Source organism: Peromyscus californicus, unplaced genomic scaffold (assembly GCF_007827085.1).
Source record: "Peromyscus californicus insignis strain IS unplaced genomic scaffold, ASM782708v3 Scaffold_18__1_contigs__length_77618521, whole genome shotgun sequence".
Lineage (NCBI taxonomy): Eukaryota > Metazoa > Chordata > Mammalia > Rodentia > Cricetidae > Peromyscus > Peromyscus californicus.
The window spans coordinates 30,280,289-30,303,177 of NW_026294480.1; the positions used below are offsets into that span (position 1 = coordinate 30,280,289).

The 22,889-nt window shown below is 43.4% G+C and overlaps 1 long non-coding RNA gene across 2 annotated transcripts in view; it reads right to left on the reverse strand.

Moving 5' to 3' along the window:
• Positions 1–22,889, reverse strand: part of LOC128113456 (uncharacterized) — a 65,466-nt gene that overhangs the window by 10,497 nt on the left and 32,080 nt on the right. The window contains exon 4 of one of the 2 annotated variants that reach the window (XR_008219480.1): positions 18,775–18,830. The exons of the other annotated variant lie outside the window; for it this stretch is intronic. This is a non-coding gene — a long non-coding RNA (uncharacterized LOC128113456). The remainder of the gene's footprint in view (positions 1–18,774; positions 18,831–22,889) is intronic. 2 annotated transcript variants of the gene reach the window in all.

A 22,889-nucleotide genomic window follows, 5' to 3' on the forward strand; every position in this document is an offset into this window, starting at 1 on the left:
TAATAGTCTCTCTGTCTCTATTTCTGTCTCTGTCTCTCTCTGTTTGTCTCTCTGTCTAGTCTCTCCATGTATACAGAGGAAGAGGAAGAGACAAGGGGTATTGGCTCATGACTCATAAGTTCTTGGAAGCCAACAAGTTTCAACCTGCAGGGTAGGCCAAAAGGCCAGACACTCAAGAAAGAGGTAATAAAATACAGCTGGCCCAGTGGTTCAGAGCTTGTACTGATCTTTCAGAGAACCCAAGTTTATTTCCTGCCTGACATCCAGTGGTTCCAGAAGCTATGTCTGACATCTCACAACTGCCTTTAAGTCCAGCTCCAGGGGATCCAATGCCTTCTTCTGACCTCTGGGAACACCTGCACTCACATACACATACCCATACAGTTATACACTTATACACATAATTTGAAAATTTTAATTATTTTAGTATATTTATCTATGTGTGGCTCTGTGCACACAAATGCAATGTTAATGGAGGCCAGAAGAGAGTGCTGGATTACTTGGAACTAGAGTTACATGTGGCCATGCGCTGCCCAATGTGGGTTCTAGGAACCAAACTTGGGTCCTCTGTAAGGGCGGTGCATACCTGAACCATCCCTCCACCTCCACATATACATGGTTAAAAACAAATTTTAAAAAACTTGATATTACCATCTGGAGTCCCAAATCCACAGGATAGGCTGGCAGCTCGAAATAAAAAGGTTTCTGCAATGTATTGTAGTAACTTCACCACTCGCCATCATAATCTTCAGTTGGTTGAGTGAGGCCTGCTCATCTCATGGTGGGAACCCTGCTTTACTTTAAGTCTACTGATTGTACATGTTGACCACATTTAGAAAATACCTATCTAGACTGGTGTTTGATGAATTAACTGGATACCACAGCTGAGCCAAGTGACACATGAAATTAGTTATGACAAGATTCCAGGGCATAGGACTCATAGATCCTGTCTTACCCAGTTGTTCATTTGTGGGAACATACCATGCTTGGTGGTTACTTCTTACTTAAGTAACAGTTGCACATACTGTGATAGCAGATCAGCTAGCTTCTATATTGATGAGTGTATCAAAGGGTATGCCTCTAGAATTCTTATATTTAGAATTCTAGATTTTAGATTCAGGGTCCACTTGGCTTGGCCTGTATGGCTTACTCCCTGGGCAAGAGAACCAGAAGAGGAATGGACAAGAAAGGATCTCCTTTTCTAAAAGCTCTACCCTCCTCAGTTCAACTACTCTAGAAGGAAGTTAGTTACAAAATCAAAATGCCCTCTGAGAGAGTTACCTCACCTGCATGTCAGCATGGATGACTATATCCAAGCGATGACGGCTATAACCCTTCTCGTTTGGAAATATGGCATGGTTTTCAAATAACAGACTGTCTCATTCCCAAGGCAACTAGGATTTCATGGCTACTGAGACTCACTTGAGCAAATACATAGTAATTTCACAAGGCTTTGGAAACTTTCTTCCAAGCACACTATTGCTGAATTATTTAGGGAAAAAAAAAGTGCCCAAGTCCCAGTATTCGAGATCCTTGAATGTTCACACAATATGCCTTAGTCACCCCAGCCAGATTGAAATTACCAATGCCAAGTGTCTTAGTTAGGGTTTCTATTGCTGTGAAGAGACACCATGACCATGGCAGCTCATAACATTTAATTGGGGTTTGCTTACAGTTTCAGAGGTTTAGTTCATTACCAATCAGGGTGGGAAGCATGGTGGCACGCAGGCAGACATGATGCTGGAGAAGGAGCTGAGGGTTCTACATCTTGATCTGCAGGTAACAGGAAGTGAACTGTGTACTGCACTGAGTGTACCTCGAGCAATGGAGACCTCAAAGCCCACCCCCACAATGACACAGTTCCTCCACACCTCCTAATAGTGCCACTCCCTTTGGGGGCTATTTTCTTTCAAACCACCATATCAAGAAACCGCTCTCTTCTCAAAGCTTTGATGCTTAAAGAAAATAACCCAAATTCTAATTTTGTTGTTGTTTGTGGTACTGGGGATTGAAATGAAGGCCCTGTGCATGCTCAGCAGGCCCTCTACTGCTGAGCCATATCCCCCATTGTGAGCATCACAGATTGGATGGAAAGGTATCCTGGCAGTCAAGAGCCAAGGAATGTCACCAAGTCACTGTAAGCAGCTCATAGCCCTGCTCCAGGGACAGGTTCCCCAGTGCAAGTGTAACAACTCCGCTCTGACAGGGGAGGGTTTCCCCAGTGAGGCTAGGTGCTCCTGTTATGTTGTACTGCGTCTCCACAGGGCCAATGTAGCCAACCACAGACTATATAACCTGCAAACTCATGAAATAAACCAGTTCTCTATACATTGATTGTCTCCAGTATTTTGTTACAGTGACAGGAACCTTACTGATAAAGTTGGTCCAAAAAGAAATCCCATGCCTTAAAATGTTTGTTAAATAGGAGGGAAAGTTTACATCTTTTTCTCCATTACCCTTAATGTAGTGTATTCGGTATAGAACCAGTGATTGAATGCATTTGTTCATGTGTTTCAATGGGGGGTGGTGGTGGTGGTGATGATGGAGGTGTTACGGACTTGGACCTGAGTCAATCTTGAGAAAATGAGCAAACGTATTGATTTTTTTTCTTTGTTTCTAGGGGATAAAAATGAGAGATGTGCCGAATTTAAATCTGAAGTGAACCATGAGGGTGGATCACCAAAAGGGGGAAGGGACAGAGAAGCCTGCCATGGTGCTGCTCTGTCCGGCACTGTTAAGTTGGGACTGTTGGGGACAGTGACAGAGGTGGGGGGGGCGGGCTCTGAGCAGAAGACACAAGGCTTTGTCATAGGGGTGGGGACATGGAATGGTAGGGTTTGGTTTGCTTGTTTCCTAGTCATGGAAGGCTAGGATTCAAAGAGTCGTCAACAACCATGCAACAAGCAAAGTCATGAGAGACATGGGGAAACTAGGTATAACTCAAGCATGAGACGTGTTCCCAGGAGGGGTCCTGTGAGCTCCAGGGGCAGGATTACACACGTCTAGAAGCTTCTTTGTATTGTCCTGGCCCAGGTACCTCCTCCATGGTGAGGTACTCCAGACGTAGGAGCAAGACTCGGTTCTGCTGAGCTGGAGTCTCCATAGAATGGCACCAACTCTCCTTGTCTCCCTGATGCTCCTTTCAGATGTCTTTGTGAGCTGCTTACTCCGTGGGACCTTCTAAAGCAGCTCCAAGGCTCTAAGGAGTGGGTGGCCGCTGAGGAAGATGAGGTTTGAGGGATGGTCATGGTAAGGATTCCCTCAGAAATGAGATGTAAAGGCAAGCCATTTATTTGGTAGTCGACCGTAGGAAACACCCCCAGAGGGTATGGAAGAGAGGCAGGGCAGGGAAGAAAGCCAGTAACTGATGCGTATCAAACCTTGAGCAACTGGAGCTGTTCTTTGCTGGAAAATGCTGGGAGGCTGTGGAGGACAGGAGCCTCAGGGTAGGATTTCTCGCTTCAGAACCAGTGATTTTGTTTTGAGATTGGTAAACCTCTCTTGCAGACAACTATCTCTGGGGTTGCTAGATGTTTAGTAGCAAACAGACCTCTGATTGCTACACAAGTAGAATCTCCTCCCCTTCTTCTCTAAGCCTCTGTGACAATTCAGAAGGCCTCCAAACATTGCCAAAGCCCCCAAGTTCGAACATTACTAAAACCCCCAAAGTTCAAATATTTCCCAAACCCCCGAAGTCCGAATATTGCCAAAACCCCCAAAATGCAAGAGATTTCTCAGAATTGAGATGGCTCTGTCTTTAGAGAAATCCCATTTGAGGAATGAGGGAGCTGCTGCCTATTTCTCTTAAGACTCTATTAGTCACCAGTATAGGGATGAGGCATTGACTCTCTGGAGCTCATTAGCCAAACATGCTATCTTGGTCAACAATAACAAAAACCACCACCACCACCACCACCACCACCACCACCACCACCACCACCAATGTCATTGGTGGAGATTTGCGGAGAGGCAGCTCTTGGGATTTGGAGGTAAGTTCCAAGTGGACAAGGGTGGAGGCCAAGCAACACCTGTGATCTGTGGTCATCTAGGGAGCTGCTTTACCATTTGTGCATTTAACCATCACTTGTTCATTTAATTATACGAACGCTCACCATCAAGGACCTGGTGTGTGCTAGGTAGGCACCAGGCCCAACACGAGGGGATTCAGTGTTCAACATGGAATTAAGAACCCCTGTCCGTATACCTTTAGGAGTAACACTGTAGAAGAACAAGGAGCTTACCAATCAGATAACACAAGTGACGTTTTATATGATGATAGTAGTGATGAGATAAGATGCAAAGTGATGAAATCAATCATAACTACTATAGTTCTGACATTCCGTCTTCAAGATCTTTGCACTTCTTATTCTTGTTACTGGCTTTTGCCCTCTAGGTAGCATGGCGCTGTCCTTCACTTCATTTAGCGCTCAGGTAAGTCTTTCCTTTGGGGGGCGTTTTCCCCGATCACTTTATCTAAAATCGTGCCCTCCCTGGAATCCTTACTCTCTGTATTTGTTGCTTTTAGCACCTATCAGACCTCACAGAGGTGTTTTGGTTTGTTTGTTTTGGTCTCTCTACCGTCCCTCTCGGACACATCAATGGTTTCATTGCCTTTACGTCTCCAGCACGGAACTGAGGAGTCCACTAGGGATTTGTTGCATGTGTAATGTAGACACTGACTTGCTGAGAGGAGGGTCAAGGAAAACTTTCTTAAGACAGTGGCAAAGCAAGATCTAGAGCAGTGATTCTCAGCCTCTGAGTTTCGACCCCTTTGGGGGGTTGAATGACCCTTTCACAGAGGTCACAGATCAGCTATCCTGCAAATTAGATATTTACATTATAATTCATAACGGTAGCGGATTGCAGTTACGAAGTAGCAGGGAAATCATTTTATGATTGGGGGTCACCACAACATGAGGAACTGTATTAAGGGGTCACAGCATCAGGAAGGCTGAGAACCACTGCACTAGAGAGAGGAAAAAAATCACCTGATGAAGAGGGCAGGAAGAGCAGCCTAGACAGTGGGGAGCACATGACGTGGTGCCCTGGGTGGGAGAAGCATGGGGACTTGAGGGCACTAAAAGAGAAGCAATGTGCCTGGTACTGGAAGAGTGGTGAGGGCGGTCATTTCTTGATTTAAAACAATGAGAGCCATGGATATACCTTAAGTAATGGAAAGGTGTGTACAGGAAGATGGGGGAAGAGAAGGGCTTACCGCCACTCCGGTTCTGGGCTCTAGAATGCTAGAGGGGGCAGATGTAGGTGGTACCCTGGTGGCGTGTTTCATCCTTAGAAACAGACCCATCTGGTTGAGTATTTGGGTATATGTGGAAAACTTAGGTCATTTGCTTCAAGGATTCAGGGGTTTAAAGGACTCTGTGCGAATTGTCAGGCCTGCATTCCTCATCAGAGTCCATGTTTTCAGGATGTTCTGGCTTGCGTGGAGGAAAGAGGAGCGTGGCTGCTGCTTTTACCGGATGATTCGTGTGCTGGTCCTAACTCAGAGAATCGGGATGAAACCAAGGCTTGTCTGGGGATCTCATGGAGGATGTCTCACTGTTCACAAATATTCCATGCCCTTTCTTTGAGAGGATAATCCATGCCTGCTTGTCGAAATTGGTCATGGCTAGTGACTTGCTTAGATGTCTCGTGGAATGGGAACAGAAAGGATGTATGTCGTTTCTGAGCCAGAAGGTTTCAGAGCCAGGGCATGGCTGACCATGTTTTCTAATTTTTTTTTTTTTTTTTTTTAAGCACACAGCAAACATCAGTTGAAATAAGAGAGCAGCAAGGCAAGAGTTGGGAGCGCCAAGCCCTCTCCTCTTCACTAACTAGCTACGGTACATGTACTGCTTTTCTAGTGTGAGGCCCTTACGATTCCTTTCAGTTCTAGGGCGCAGTACAGATACTGTGGAAGTAAAACGACCACTTTGAGATGCTTATTAGGAGTGTTGTTCCCCCTGGCTGGTGGGGGTAAAGACTTGGATGGGAACTGGGGTGTATTGGGAGGTAGGCAAATTGTTTTGATTTTAAAACAAAAACCTCTTTACAGGGTGATGCATGGATTTTTGGGGTGTCTCAGATTTGTGTTCTATCACTTCTCTCAGACATCCTTGCCCTCAACTGCAGATCACAGGACCTTCAGAGACAGGACCGGTGAAAACTGATTCTGGTAGAAAGGTCCTTTTGTACTCTGTTCCTGAGGCTAGAACACGAGGAAGCTGTTCCTGCAAATTGCTGTCAAGTGTATTCTTAATGTTTTCTCTGGGGTCACACTGTTTGGGTGACCCCATTCCCTGGAGGCGCCTCCTCTCAGAGATAAGATTCCTTCAGCTGGGGGTTGATAGGCCTGGGTTGTGTCTGAGGCTCGTGGGGGGCTGTCACCATCTCCACTGGAGACAGATGTTTTCCCAGCCCTTACCCTGCTGGAGTTTCCTAGCAAGGTGTCACCCATCAGTGTCTTGAACAACACCCTGTACCATCTCGCAGACACCCGGATTCTTCTGTCCCACTGGGGGGGGGAAGTTCTTCACAGAAGGGGAAGTTAGCCTCACACCTAATTCATCAGTTGAAACCACAGCTGTGGTGACAGGAAGAGGATGGAGTGAGAGGAAGGCTCACGTGCCCAGGAAGAGCCGGGTGCATCCCTGCCTTTCGGTTCCTCTTGGGCTTTGTTCAGCTCTTACGTTCCTGTACACCGACCCTCATGCGTGTGTGTACCTCGTGTCTTCAGCCTCAGAAAGTGTTATCTAAAACCAGGGGCTGACCTTGAGGTCAGGAACCCTCAAGTTTTTAATCTGTCTGCCGGTCATGGCTAGCTGGGTGGCCTCTGAAATATTATTTAATGTCTCTGGGCTCTGATTTCCTTGGCTGTGTGGGGTTGGGTGACCTCATGGTGACATTTCACTGGCCATGAGAAATGGAGGCATCTGAATGTTTAGTTCTTACTTAGGATACAATGGGAGGGGATTTTTTTTTTTTTTTATTTTGGGGTGGTGGTGGAGATGATTCTATGAAACTGAGGTTACTTTATCTACTCAACTAAGCTGGCGATGACAACCACAAACATAACCTCAAGGAAAAGAAAGTATTTCCTTCCCAAACATGGAAGTTGTGGAATCTACATTTATCATTTTTCCCTGATTGCTCAGAACTAAACACAAAATTCAATTGACAAGTATGTTAGACCTTCTTGTCAGCATATTTTCATTCTCCTTCTGCCTCCTGGTTGTGTCTTCCCACTTAACTGTGTTGATAGGACAAGTCAGATGGTTCACTGACACTAGGACAGCCCTAAGCAGCAGCCTCCAAGTTCAAACCAAGTCACTAGTCACTGGATGACTGTACTTCCTGTGCTGAAGTCTCACACTGACACCACTTCCGAGGAAATCCAGTGACGTGGTGGTGGTGGTGGTGGAGGAGTAATAACATTGTGATGAGATTTCTTCGGTTCCCACCCATGTGAAAGGTGTTTTAAATAGATCCCAAGTCCTGAGCTCTAGGGAAATATAGTATAGTGAGATTCCAGACCACTTACCCATTCCGCAGTTTGAAACATTGATTGGAGAAAACACTAAGAAATCTGCAGATAATCCCTCTTGGTGTAAAATTGTAAATATTCAAGGATAGTTAGCGTGTGTGTGTGTGTGTGTGTGTGTGTGTGTGTGTGTGTGTGTGTGTGAGAGAGAGAGAGAGAGAGAGAGAGAGAGAGAGAGAGAGAGAGAGAGAGAGAGAGAGAGAGAGAGAGAGAGAGAGAGAGAGAGAGAGAGAGTTTAACCATATTTAAGTATGTTTAACAATAGTAGTACCATGTATTTATGTTATCCTATCTCCACGGAGCTCCAAGGAATTTACAAATTGTTTTTTAAAATTCAGCTATAGCTCCCAGGTTCTCGGGAAGGCAAGCAGGGGCAGGTTCTGTGAGTACTGTTTAAATCAAGGAATTTGAGATTCATTGAGTGGCAAATCCAGACTCATCCAGTATGTCAACGTCTGAGGGAGCTGCTTTTGGCACCTGGGTCCTTCCTGTCTCATCGTCTCAGTGGGGGTTCAGAGCATTCACTTCTATTTGATCAACCCTTTCCCAAGCACTGTACTCCTTCAGGAAGTTTAAGGCAAAGCGGAATCTGTGCCATGTGAATGAGAGATCGAGACCCCCGTGTTCCCAGGAATTTTTGACAATAGTCACAAACACCATTCTGGGGGAATCTCTCTTTAAACATCTGGGGCATCACTGAGAATACCACTCTGCTGGATTTTAGATGTTACGATAGAAAGGAAGTGTAGACACAATACCTGCTTGTGACTCAGAGGCTTGGGCTAGTCTTCAGCTCTGAGGTACTGATATTCTGTTTGGTCTTTGCTAGAGGGACTATGAGTGAAGCCTTGGACTTGAAGGCCTTCCCAAGGAGATGGGACTTTGGGAAATAAACTGAACTCCAAAGGGAAGGCATAATGGGGAGCAATAGGTATCAGATCATCTGTGAAGTTCCAGGCTTTCCCTTTTGTTATTATCATAGGCTTCTTGAAACTTAAAAATACCAAGGTAGATCTAGCAATGAGGCCTTTACTCAGATGTAGCCAGTATTCCCTTTTATCTTATGGTCTAGGCCCAGGTTCTCAACCTGTGGGTTGCAACTTCCTGTGGGTTGCAACTTCTTCGGGGTCATATATTAGATATCCTGCATATCAGATATTTCCATGACAATTCATAACAGTAGCAAAATTATAGTTATGAAGTAGCAATGAAAATAATGTTATGGTTGGGGGGGTCACCACAACACGAGGAACTGTATTAAAGGGTCCCAGCATTAGGAAGGTTGAGAACCACTGGGTTAGGTGTTAACTATGTGACCATGGGCAGGTAACATAAATATCTCGACTCTGGGTTTCTTCAAGTGCAGAAATGAAGAGTTTGATCATGTGACTTTTTAATTAGACCCGTGCATCTCTAAGAGCCAGGAGAGAGCCTTGGGACTGCTGAGCTCTCTGAAGCAGCAGCAATATGGACAGGCTGTGTTAGGCTGCAATCCATTCCCAGCTCACCATCCACAGGGATTTTGCATCCTATCTGTGCTTCATAGTGGAGTTATTTGAAGCAAAGCTACTCACACCAAAAAAGAAGTTTGTTGTTACTGTCAAGACAGAGCGAGAAAGTTTGGTTTTCTCTCTCAACCGAAACCAAGAAGGACATAATACAGGAGATAATAATTTTCAAGGTAGTGGCCAGTGCCGATGAGGTAACTACCAGGACAGGAGAAGGACCACTTGGAAGGGCTACAAGGAGTAATGCTTGCTTCTCACACAGGGCAGGGATAGTGCCGTTGCCACAGTCAGACTGCAGAGCCTTGCCGTTGGTTCACGGGGCCCTGGGTAAACTCTCAGGGAAGTCTTGCTTCAGAGGAGAGACCTAATTAGCTCTAGGCCACATGCTGCCCCTGTCCTTCCCAAGGACACTAGAAAGCAACAACAAAGAAGAGCAAGACTATTTCTCTGTAATTGAATTGTCTCCCAGAATAAAGCTCAGAAGTATTGGTGGAGATGCCAAAATATCCGGACCAAACAACAGCCAACTTATAACAGCTAGAATGTGATTTTTAAAAAGTTAACAGGCATGAAAAAAAGTAGGGAAATAATCTGTAATGAGAAAAAAATCAATACTGACCTAGAATTGACAAAATGTTATCATTAGTAGACAGCAAATTTAAAGCAAGTATTAAAACAGCCCATGTGCCCAAACAAAAAGTTGCCATATGAAAGAAAAGTCCAAATCATACTTTGAGCACTGAGAGCAACATTAGGAAAGGTGAAAGATACATTATATAGCATTAGTGGAAGATTAAACTCCGAAGAAACAAAGATTAGTGAACTTGGAGACACAGCAATAAAACTATTGAAATATAAACAAACAAACAAAAAATCAATTGTAAACAGGATAGTCTTGATTGACACGTGATGGCAGGTGACACCCAGGCACAATTAGTCTTGTTCTTAACCTTTGGTCAGAGAGGCTTCTGAAACACACTAGCATCTTGTCTTTGGGTTTCCAGCTTCCTAAGTGGGGAGAGAATGAATTTCTGTTACTTTAAGTCAGAGGTTCTCAACCTTCCTAATGCTGCGACCCTTTAATACAGTTCCTCATGTTGTGGTGACCCTTGACCATAAAATTATTTTGTTGCTACTTCATATGTGCTCCTGTTATGAACTTTTTTTGGAAATCTAATTATACAACTGTTAAAAACCATGGGATCATCACATATTATGTCAATGCTCTATTATTTTTTAATTGATTGGTTTATTCTTTGACAATTGCATACATGCATATATGTATTTGGGTTGTTTCCTCTCTCACCTTCTCTCGATCCCTCTCATTAGTCCCCTGACTTTCCTCAGTGAGTTCCTTTCCTACTTTCATGTAGCTGTTTTTGTTGCTGATGTCGTTGATGTTGATGGACCTTAATTAGAGTTGCTCGCATGAGCATGAGTGTGGGTGTTGTTAACTGCAGCCCAGACAATTTATCCATCAGTGGCTACACTACTGAAGACATGCTTGCATCTCCTCCAGCTACCACTGACATCCTCTGATGTTCTGAGGGAATCAAAAGGGGGCTCATGAGCTCCTTCCCCTATCTGTGCTGGAATGTCAACGGACCCCAACTTGTAAAGCTTCCGTGTTTGTAGCCACAGCTTCCCCGAGTTCATGAGCACAATGATCATGCCATGTCCAGAAGACAGAATTTCACGATGGTTCCCACCATCCTTCAGTTCTAAGTTCTTACTTCCCTTTCTTCCACCCTATTTCCCGATCCTTACCAGGTGGAACAATACATAGCTGTGGGGTTTGGGTCTGAGCACTCCACAGTCACCCCAACACTTTAATCAGCTATTACTCTCTGTATTAATCATCTTCTTGAAGGATGAAGGAAATCCTGTCAGTCAGCATGACATGGATGGGTCTTAGGGACATTGTGTAGAGTAAGTGAGTCATAAAGCAATGAATACTACAGGACTTGACTCGTAGGACGTGAACAAAGCAGACAAATTTGTAAAAATAGAAAGCAGAATGGCAGTTACCAGGAACTTGGAGGAGGCAAAAGAAACACGACTGCTCAAAGGGCACAGAATTTCAGATTCGCAAAATGAAAGTTCTCTGGAGATAGGTTTCTTAATAATGTGAATATACTTGACAGTATTAAACAGTATACTTCAGATATATAAACAGTATGTCTCAGATGGTCTAAGTTATGTTATGTGGGGTTTTGTCCCCAGCAGTATTTCTTTAGGTAAGAGAGAGAATCCAAGTCAAAACAAAGGAAAAGTGAATACATGAATTGCCACGTATCCATTTTATTTTATTTATGGTTGAGATAGTCTCCCAGGCAACTCCTATCAACCTGCAGCAAGGCTGGCCTTGAACCTGCACTCTTCCTGTCTTAGTTCTTAAGTGCTAGGATTACAGGATGCACCACCAGGCCCGACAATTTGTATATTCTTATAACAAAACATCACCATGGCCATGAACAAAGAGTGAACTCTTGATATATGCAATAACACGGGTAATCTCAAAATAACTATGCTGGAATACTAGAGATTTATATTTTTTATCTATTTTTCTATTTATATGGACTTTTAGAAAGTACAAATTATTCAATATTGTTGAAAATCAGAACCTGTGGTTATCCAAGGAAGGCAGAGGGAATCAGGCCGGGAGCAGAGAGAGAGCGAGTGCAAAATGATAGAAGGAAATACTGGAGGTTGTTCATGTATCCACCTTCTTGATCATAATGATAATTTCACTTGTGCCCAAACTTACCAAATTATATACTTGAAATGCACACAGTTTATTATATATTATTTGTACTTAATTTTTTCTCAGCTAGGTCTCATGTATCTTAGGCTAGACTAAAATTTACTATGTAGTCCAGGATGACATTGAACTTCTGATCATCCTTCCTTCAGTTCCTGAATGCTGGGATTACAGGCCTATGTCACAGGCCTCCGTCAGCATTCCCAGGTTACGTATGTAGTGCTGATCAAATCCAAGGTTTTGTACATGCTAGGTCAACACTCTACCAACTGAGCTACATCCACAGTCACTTGTACTTTTACCAAACTCACAATTTAACATCCAACTTTGCCTCTGTCCTAAGAAATAAGCAAAGTTTCTGACAGCAGTGTAAATTTTTATAATTCTTCTAGAAAGCAATTGCTAGTGTATATCAGGTCCCTAAAATGTTTTTGTATTTTGCTCCAGGATCCCCTTTTGAGCTAAAGAAATAACTGGAAATATAACGTATTATAGAAACTCTTGCAGCTTCTTTAACCTACTTTAAGTATAGAAAGATGACAAAAATATTGCTTTAAAGCCATGTTGGCCTGGTGGTTTAGATTTTTAATCCCAGCTACCCAATACATTGAAGGAGGAGGATCACAAGTTCAAGGTCAGATTGCGCAACTTAGTGAGACCCTGCTTACCCCCTTCCTTTTAATTGCAAAAGGTCAAGAATGTGGCTCCATGGTAAGTGCTTGTCTAGTATGTGCAAGGTTTGAGGTTCAATATCAAGATCCCACACCCTGCTCTTAAACCCCTACAATATTGTCAACAATAAGGGAATGTTAGCCAAAAACCATTTTATGATCTTAAGAAAGGTGAGGATAACTGAGGTCAGATTGAAAAGGAACTCACTAGCTGGGCATGGTGGCACATGCCTTTAATCCCAGCACTGCGGAGGCAGAGGCAGGTGGATCTCTGAGTTTGAGGCCAGCCTGGACTGTAGAGCTAGTTTTAGGACAGCCAACAGCTTTGGCTATTCAGAGAAACCCTGTCTCAAAAAAACCAACCAACCAACCAACCAACCAACCAACCAACCAACCAACCAACCAGAGCAAAAGAAAGAAAGAAAAGTAACTCACAACTTAAAACACATGTAAGAAATAATTTCTGCAAAGGTGAACATGGTTCCAAGGATGCCCGGGGACACCTTCAGGGTGACTAGGTAGGGCTCCGGAGAGAAGCATCTGAGTTTACTGACTGTCTCTCCCCCTTTACACCTTTTATAACCAGGCAATGAGCAACCCCATGTGTGTGCTTTTAGGCAGGGATAGTCAACATGGAGAGTCTGGGATAGTCCTGGTGGCTGTGACCCCCAGGTGAATCAATGTATCTCTCACTGGGAGACTGACTGAAGTTCTTCTGCCTGAGGGAGAGCACGCTCTGTTTTCACCCAGTTCACAGGAGACAGGCTGGAGGTTACACTGCCCAGAACAGCGTGTTCTGCTTTCTCCTCCAACTAGAATGAAGCCACCAAAGGTTGGAATGAAAGAAATGGAAAAAAAAGTATAAAAGGAAAGCAAGAACCAAAATAGAACAAATTTGGCAATAATAATGTCAGACTGAAGATAGTACAAGTCAGTAATTACTAAGATTGATATAAGGGTGTATTAATCAAACAAACCTTTATGACCCTGACAACATGGGCTTCTAAATATATAAACAAATAGAAAATGTGAGGATAAATGGGAGGCTTCACAATCAGAGTGGCCTTTAACATACATTGTTAGGAATCAATAAATCAGTATATTAAAAATAAGAATATAAGGACTTGAGATAAATTTGACTTAATAAATATAACTAACAAACAGTATTTGTTCTTTCAAGAGTACATTAAAAAATCAGGAAAAACTGATTGTGCATTATAGAAAGTTAATAAATTTGAAACAATAGGTCACATGGGCAATGTTTTCTGAACATACAAGCATTAAAACCAGAAGCAATAAACCCTAGGCGAAATGAAAGAAATTCAAGTATGCTCTTTGAACCATAATCCTTGAGAGTAAGACAGTAAGTCTACTTCTTTGAAACACTTAAATTGAAGGAAAATAAATAAAAATGATTTATAAAGTACATATTAAAAACCAATGATATAACCATACTTGGAGAAATAGTTATCATAATTGTACTTATTAGGAAAAACAAACAGGATTAAAAAATAAGTGAACTAATCTTTGAAATCAAAGCACTAGATACAACTGAGAAAATAAACTCAAAGAATGTGTTGTTATAGAATTAATAAGGATAAAAGTAAGAAATGATTGCAAAGAATTAAAGAATAAGTAAAGGTGTGGTGTAACTGCTCTACAAAATCCAAAGCTGTTCTTTGCAAAGGTCTTTTGTTCTGGTTTTGTGTTCCAGGGCTGTTTCCCCCTGGGCCTTGCTGGTTCACCTTTTAGCCTCCATCAGTCTCAGGTATTAATAAGAAAGTCCAGAGTACATCCATCTCTATCACTCCTCAGAGGCTCTGACTACTGAACCTGACTTACTATGCTTGGAACAGGTGGTGTTTATCAGCTTATCTTGTTGAAGTCAACAGGTTAGGAAATTTGAACACAATCTACGGAATGGTCCACACTAGGGGTTGTGTAAAAACCCTAGCTGTCTGGGCCCTTTGTGAATGCACTGTCACAAATCTGGTATTGGGCCTGGGCACTTGCTTGTCAGTAACATGTTTGCTGTGCAGGCAGTAGGATCTGAGTTCAGACCCCTAGAACCTATGTCAAAAGGTGGGCATGTAGATCTGTAATCCCAGTGCTGGGAAGGGGGTGGAGACTGGTGGATCTCTGGGGACGGGAGCTTGCTGATCATCCCCCCTTATTGAATTGGCGAGCTTCAGGTCCAATGAGAGAACCTGCCTCAAAAAAATAAGGTGGAAAGCAACAGGCGAAGACACTCAACATGGCTCCATACACATAAGGACACATGGACATACACACCCTCACACACGTACAAAATTCACATCCCCCATCTGGAATTGGCTGGATCTGGGTGTTGCCGTGCATATTTTATGATCCTAGCTCTCACGAGGGTTCAAGTTCAAGGCTACTCTGGATTGCATAGTAAACACACTGTTTTTTAAAAAAAATTTAAAAACTTGTTTCTTCCTTTAGGGGGAAATCCTTTTGTGAATGAGCTCTGAGAATGGAATGTGATTGTACATACACCTCAGAGTAGTGAAGCTGTGCCCGCATGATCACACTTGTGTCCGTGAGGTGAGCACTCTCGCTTCTGTTCGCACCCTATATAATTTGTGTCTCACTTCTAGTGCATTCTCTGTAAACAGGAGGTCTTAGGAAGATTTGGGTGGGTCACTTTTGCCTACGTGGTCACATTCCCAGCCCTTTTCGGCACCATAGAACAACCCCTACCTAGTGTGTGCCATTCCAGAGATTGTGTTCAAATTTCCTAACCTGTTGGCTTCAACAAGGTAAGCTGATAAACGCCCCCTGTTCCAAGCATAGTAAGTAAGGTGCAGTAGTCAGAGCCTCTGAGGAGTGATAGAGATGGATGTACACTGGACTTTCTTATCAATACCTGAGACTGATGGAGGCTGAAAAGTCAACAAACAGGGCACAGAGGTAAACAGCCATTGAGGCAGGTTTTGGGAAGAGATGCTCATACTTGTCTCTGTTAAACGGTGGGAGCCGGCCTAGCACATTTAACTGTGTAACCCTAAAGGGTCCTTTGTCCAGCAACTGATTCACAAGGTCCCTGCTGGCCAGCTGAGTCCTGTTATGCAATGCTATCCATTAGTCTCAGGTGAATGCTTCTTGCAGGTGGAGGTTGATACTCTGAATAGCACGGGAAGCTGGGATGGCTTGGTTGCTTTCTGTCTACTTGCTGACAAATATTTACATATGTAGCTGAGTTGGGTGTGAAATTTTACTTCACTAAAACCTTTCAGAGAGCTTAGGGGATCAATTTCTCTTCTAATCACACATGATCTGCGACATCAAGATCTAACAAAAAGACCCTGACAGTGTGCATGTAAAATATTCAGTCCAAATTCCAATGCCCGTGGTAAGGAAGACCGTGGCTGCAGGTGCTATCTTAGACTGTGATCGGCTATTGGGCTACAGTTATTTGGGGAATGTTTAGTCATGTGATTGGGCATGAGCTTGCATTAGATACTTGTCTCTTTGCTGAGACAAAATACTTGAGAAACGCAACTTGAGGAAGGAAGGGCTTCTTTTGCCTTACAGTTCCAGGTAAGATTTATCAGGGACGGTGGCAGCGGAGGCAGGAAGAGCCTGTGCACATTGTGTCCACAGTCAGGAATCAGAGAATGACTGCTTGGGCTTGTCTATTCGCCTCCTTTTATCCAGTCCTAGATCCTAACCCATGGAACAGCACCACCCACATTTAAGGTGCGTCTTCCAGTCTTAATTAACCTCATCTAGATTAATTCCTCACAGGCATTCCCAGGTAACTGTTCCCATGGTGATTTTAAATCGTATTGAGCTGACAGTCAAGATTAAGCAAAATATGGAGCTTAATAATACTGGAAGTTTATATAACAAATAATACCAATAAGATCATATAATACTGAACTGGAGTTGCTGATAGTTATAAGATGCCATGTGGGTACTGGGAATCGAACCACCGTCCCCTGGAAGAGCAGCCAGTGCTTTTAACCACTGTGCCATCTCTCTCACCCAGTGATTTTCAACCTGTGGGTTGCAACCCATTTGGAGTTGACGGATCCTTTCATGGGTTGCCTAAGACCGCTGGAAAACACAGATATTTACACTGATTCATAACAGTAGCAAAATTACAGTTATGAAGTAGTAATGAAAATAATTTTATGGATGGGGGTCACCACACCACGAGAAACTATATTAAAGGGTTGCAGCATTAGGAAGGTGGAGAAGCACTGCTCTAACCCCATTGGTGTCAGATTCTTACAAAGGTAGCTTCATATTACTTGGAGTTGCTCACAGCAGCTGTGTTAGTTCAGTTGCCCTTCAGAAGCAGACTTTGAGATGAAGAGTTCAGCATGTGTCTGCCTGGGAAGTTGCTTGAAGGTATAAGCAGTGGGAAGACTTGAGGGGAGAAGTAAAAGGAACATTGAAGAATGCTTTACATTGGGACAGTTAGTCCCATTGCAGCCCTTCTGAGGCACTGGCTAGAATATGCTGAACAGTTCTACCCAGGGACATGAAAGCTGATTCATCCATCAGCTTCTAGGCCTTGTTGGCTCAAGAGTCAAGCAAAGTCTTGAGTCTACAGGCAGAAAGAAATGCAAGTATTTGGGATGAAAGTCTTTGCTGTGTCCAGGCACTGTCTCCTTAAGCTGTAAGTGACCTGCCCCCAAGTAGACGTCTGACCGTCTGTGGGTTCTAACCACCAGCAAGAAAGATTGGCTGCTTATAGCAGAAGAGTTTCCCCAGTACCATGGTGGTATTCAAGGTCTTCCTCCTGCCAGGTTTGTATAGGAGAGCCAGGGACTTATTGGAACTCTCTACAGTGTCAGACATATAAGAATAAATATATATTATAAAGGAGATTTATGATATTGGCTTACATGATAAGGGCTGGGTACCTGCTGCTGGGGAGGCTGAGACCCCAGAGGCTGGTTAGTCTATTAAATTGATGCCTCAGCAATACTCACATGGTGCCAAGGACTAGAGGATTTCTGGAGACCTGCTGGTCTTCAGTTCACCTTGGGAGACTGAAGAGAATGGGTTCTGGTGTCAGGAAAGGATGACAGACAGCTACAGGTGCAGCAGGATATGGACGTGCTCACTAGCAAGAAGGGTCAGTAAGCAAGCACGTGGCCTTAGTTTGTCCTCAGACCGCTTTACATCTGGGCTGCTGCTAGGAGGTTCCACCCAGGCTGGGGATCATCTCTCCTCAGTTAACCCTTCCCAGAACTTCCCTCAAAGACTAGTCCAGAGGCATGCCCCTTAGTTGATTCCAGATACAACCAGGTTAGCAGCCAAGATTAATCATCATAGGGCGGTACTCTACTCCACCCCACTCTAGGATAGCCAGTCTTGTCTTGGATGGTAATGGGAACTGGACTCCCAGATGTGGATGGTCCCAGAGAGAAATAACTGTGAAGCTATTGCTCCTACTTTCTGACTATCCTTTCCCTGACTTTGAGTGCATCATGATCTCTGCTTTCCTCCATTGTGAAAAGCCACTCAGATGGTTCCAGAACTTTCCTTGAACTTATAAGGCATCCTGGGGCACCACAAGATCCCAGTTGTTGCTATTGCTATTCTTCCACACAGAGGAGAGTAACAGTGTTTACAGGGAACCACTCTCTGCCCCCTGTGCCTGTGCTTTTTTAGTATTTGGCAGTTCTTATCATAGCGGGCACTGACCCCAGGCTGCTGAGGGCATGCTTGCAGCTTTAAAAACTCAAAATAAAATGAATGCCTTCACAGACCCTGAGAGCTCTCCCCACTGGCTGGGGCCAAATTATTTAAGTGAACATCAGCTTCTCTATCATAAAGAACTGAATACTAAATCTACCTAATGATAACCATTTGTCTCTCCCTCCACACACTGTTTGGCAAGCCTGGCCTCCTTCAATCAGTACATTTCACTCATTTCTGGTTGCATTCTTCTCATCATATTTCAATACAGAGGTTAGTTTTTCTGCCCTGGAGCTAACTAGTTTCATCTGATATTTACACAGCATTAAACTTTTTTTTTTCAAGATAAATGCAACGAGAATACCCAGTCGGTGTGATGAAGTACTTCTTTTCTGTGTAAGTTTGTGCCATATTTGTTTCCTTTCTCTACCTTTTTCTAAAGGTGATAAAAGAAAACCCAAATCTTATAATATCTGTCAGTATAAAAGAACATGAGCTCCACAGGAAAGGTAAGCGAGGAAAAAAATCATTTGTCAGCCCTCAGGACAGTCTAAAGAAAGTATATGGCTTCATTTCTATCGAAGAAACGCTTTGAATAGATGAAAAAAAAATTCCTACCTTGGCATAATGTGTTCCCTTTGTAGCTGGCAGCTTGGGTTTTCTGCACCAGGGACCTGAAGGGTTGTCAATGTTAGCAAAAATAAGTTTTCCTGATAATGGATTTTGGTGCACTATATGCAAGCATGTGCTATTCCTACTGCTTGCTTAAAAAGAGACTAGAGTATGGAATGCATTATACAGTAGAGCCAAAAATAACATCTGTCTCGCAAAGGAGGGGAACGATTTCATTTCATATCGTTCCTTATTTGACGGCCTCTTCCCCCCGCCCTGCCTCTACTGGAGAATTATAGTTTTGTATAGTTTACAGAAATAACATTTAAACATGGCATGTGATTTTAGACTCTAATGGGATCTACTTAATAAAACACACAAGCAATTAGAGAACTCCATTGTAATCACTACTGACGCCCCAGAAGGTTCCCATCGGTGGGGCCCACTTGCTGCCTTCCTAGCCTCGCTCATTTGAGGAGCTTAGACAAGGAAATCACTGCTGCCCACATTGTGGATATGGATCACCCTTACCTAGCCAGGCACATGTTTTTGAACTTCATACTGCTACTGCTTGGGCAGATTGCTCATTTCATAGGATGAAAGTTATATTCACCAGGGAATTAAGGGTTTGATAGACACACCCATTAAGCTTGTCTGGCAGCTCATCCTAGAAATGTTGGGGAAAGGAAAAGAGTGAGAAAGAAAGAAACCCTAGCTTTCTGTTTTTCATTGTATGCAGCTGGGGAGTTACCTGTTTCAACGGGAGGCTAAGCCCACCTGCTTATAGCTTCTCATCCTTCCAAGTGTTTGAACTCTTCTGTAAGACCAAACATGATTAAGTGAAGGTGGCTGTTTTGGCCATGGTTTCATGACAGCCATACTATTGTTGTTAGGACTTGCCTTTTTCTTGAATCTCGTTCTGTGCTTCAGCTGTTTTGATCAGATGGGCTCCATATTTCAGGGGGATCTAGGATTCCCTGATGTTATGGAAGTGCTTGTTAAACCACTAGTTCTTAATGATCACAGTTTCATTGACCTTACCTATTGGTTGAGTCATCTCTTGGATGCCAAAGAAGAGTCAATTTGGCTAAATCAATAATTTGCCATCTAAGTGGTTGTGGTGGTCTGTAAAGGGCAATGCTGAGGCAATAGAGATGACTCGGTGTTTTTGGTGTTAATGGTGTTGGTTTTGGAGTTGATGGCAATAGAGGGAGAAGTGGTGATGGAGGTAGCATTGGGGGTTGAGAGCAGTAGTAAAGGTGATGTTGATAGTGGAGCTGATAGGGATGGAGATGTTAATTGAGGTGACAATAACGGTGGTGGGGAAAGTGATGTGCGGCAGTGAAACAGTCTTTGCAGCAGGCTCAGTATTTGTGGAGGGAGTTGCCTGTAAGAGGCATTGAAGTCCACACTAATGTGGTGAACAAGTTTCTACTGTCTGAAGTGTAGTCTATAGACTGGTAACACAAGTTATCATTTAGGATTTGATACATAAAGACTCAGGCTCTATCTTACTACACCCAAATAAAAAACACATTCAAATAATATTGTCAAGTTACTTGTGTGCATAATATATTCTCAGAAACACTAGTTTAGAGGATTAACAGTCAAGAACACCTGTCCTTTTGTGTCCCAATATTTTTGCCCATCTCTTCTGCAAGAGGGAGGAGTAGACATTACCTACATATAAGATAAAGTAGGTTATCTCAGTTACTTTTCTGTTACTACGATAGTTCACAGTTTATATTAGAGCCCATTATAGTGGGGAAGTTAGGACAGTGGGAGCTTGAGGGAGCTGGTTGTATATACAGTCAAGTAACAGAAAGCAAGGAATGGCACTACTCATCTCATTTTCTCCATTTATATAATTCGGGATTCCAGCCCAGGGAATGGTGCCCCCCACAATGGACCGGTCTTCTCACCTCAACTAACCTATACCACAATCCCTGACACCCTGCTTCCCAGTGACTCTAGATCTCGTCCATCTGACAATTGGGATTAACCACCACAGTTGATGAGTAGATGGCTATTTGACCCGAATTCCAGGCTCTAGAGTCAGGTTTAAATAGGGATGTTAAAGAGAGGTCTTCATGTTCTGAAATTTGTAATTTCCCATCTAACCTTTCGAGATCTCTCTAGTGCCTGGAGTTCCCACTCTCTTCACTCTGTCAACTTTTTGTTCCTGTTCCCCCTCTTCCTCATTCTCCTCCTCCTCTTCCTCATTCTCCTCCCTCATTATTATCTTTGTTACTGTTGAGGCAGTCTTGCTGAGTAGCCCAGGGTGGACTTGAATTCATCATCTTTCTGCCTTAGTCTCCTGAGTGCTGGAAGGCAGGCATTTGCTGTCATGCCTGGTATCTTCTCTTTTTACAAGAAGCCTCATCTTTTAAAGGTATAAGATATTTTAGTACTATATCAACTATCAACGTACTGACTGTGTTATCTGGTTAATAGATTAGCACACTAAGATTCTTAGGGCTGAGATATTCCCCCTTGGGAAAGACGCCTTGTCTCTGCTCTCCTACTATCAGTGAAGTTGCCCCGGCTGAGACCTGATGATGTGCTTCTCAATATCTCATGCACATGGCTGGTGGGTTGGTGCCCTGCTGTGGCTAACAGTTCATTCTGTTAACCAGCCCTGTTCCTCTCCATGTGGGCCCTTTCTTTGGGTTTCCTCAGAACATGAGTCAGGGTTCTGGGAGATCGGAGCAGGAGGTGGAAGGCTCCTTTTGATCTGGATTTCTTCTGAAGCCCCAGATGCCACTTCATTTTGATGATCTTTCTCTTATGTGCTGTTCCCTTTCACATATATATCCCGGGGCCTGGCACATTTTTATTTTTTGGTAACACTAGTGTGATGGTAGCCAAATTATTCTTAACTTTGTTTTTCTATGAGAGATTTATGTTTTGTATTTTTTATTTTGCATTTTTTGAGACAATTTTTTTTTGAGTCTCATACCGGTTGAGGCTGGTCTGGAACTCACTATGTAGCTCAGGATAAACTCATATAAATCCTCCTGTCCTGGCCTCTTGAGCACTGAGATAACAGACATAGTTACTCTGCCCTTCTTTGTATGCGATTTTTTTAAAACTTGGAACAAAATGGGCGGCGATGGCCCGGTACAGAGGGGCTCCAGGGGGCCACTAGGGCTGCTTGCTTGCCTGCAGTTTCCTTTTGCTAAGGAGTGTGTCTATCCTGTTGCCGCTGCTGCATCTATCCTTCCCTGAAATCAGAACCCAGCCCCTTCAGTCTTCCAGTGTGGAGCGAAGGCAGGAATCCTTCAGACCTTCTGTGCCAGAGTGGGACTGCAGAGGGGTCCAGTGCCGTAGACGGAGCAGCTTCTGGGTTCTCAGCTTCTCCATCAGCCAATAGATGGAGTAGCTCCTGGGTTCTCAGCTTCTCCATCAGCCAATGGACACATTGGACTACCTAGTCCAGTAGGCAACAGCTTATGCAATAGCACAAGCCAATCTTATAAATTTCCTTTATAATAGATATTCATTCTATCTGTCTTGTTCCAAATCATCAGATTGCTCAGATAAACCAAAATGAGAGAGAGAAAAAAAGACCTTTATACAAACAATAAAGAAATAAGCTCGGCCACTGCAGACTGTCAAATATAAGATGGGACTATGAAGAGTAAGTTAATTGGCAGTCAGATTGAGGTTAAAAAGATTAGATTCCAACTGATCAAACAGCACTTGATCTCACAAAGAAGCTGCACAGGAAAATGGTGAGCAACGTCAGGGCTGGGTGATAGTCCCCTTGGTGGGTGGAAGCATTCTCCAAGTTAAACTTCTACCTGGGCCTCTCCCAGCATGTAAGTCTTTAATACCCTTCTATCCCATACCTAGGCTTTCCAAGCTCCCCTTGACTGGACCACACTGTAATGGTCCCACCACACACCCACACATTTCCCTAACAGTTTTGGTCTCTTTCAGTTGTTTTCAAGACCCCATTTTAGCAACTTCATCTTGCTCTCTTGTCTTTGCTTGTGCTGGTCTCTGGACAGAGAAGCTCTCCTTGACTCATCTACCTGATCAAACTGTGTGATGTTTATTTTTGGTCGTCAGCTTGATTATATCTGGGATTAACTAAAATTCAAAAATGGAGGACATAC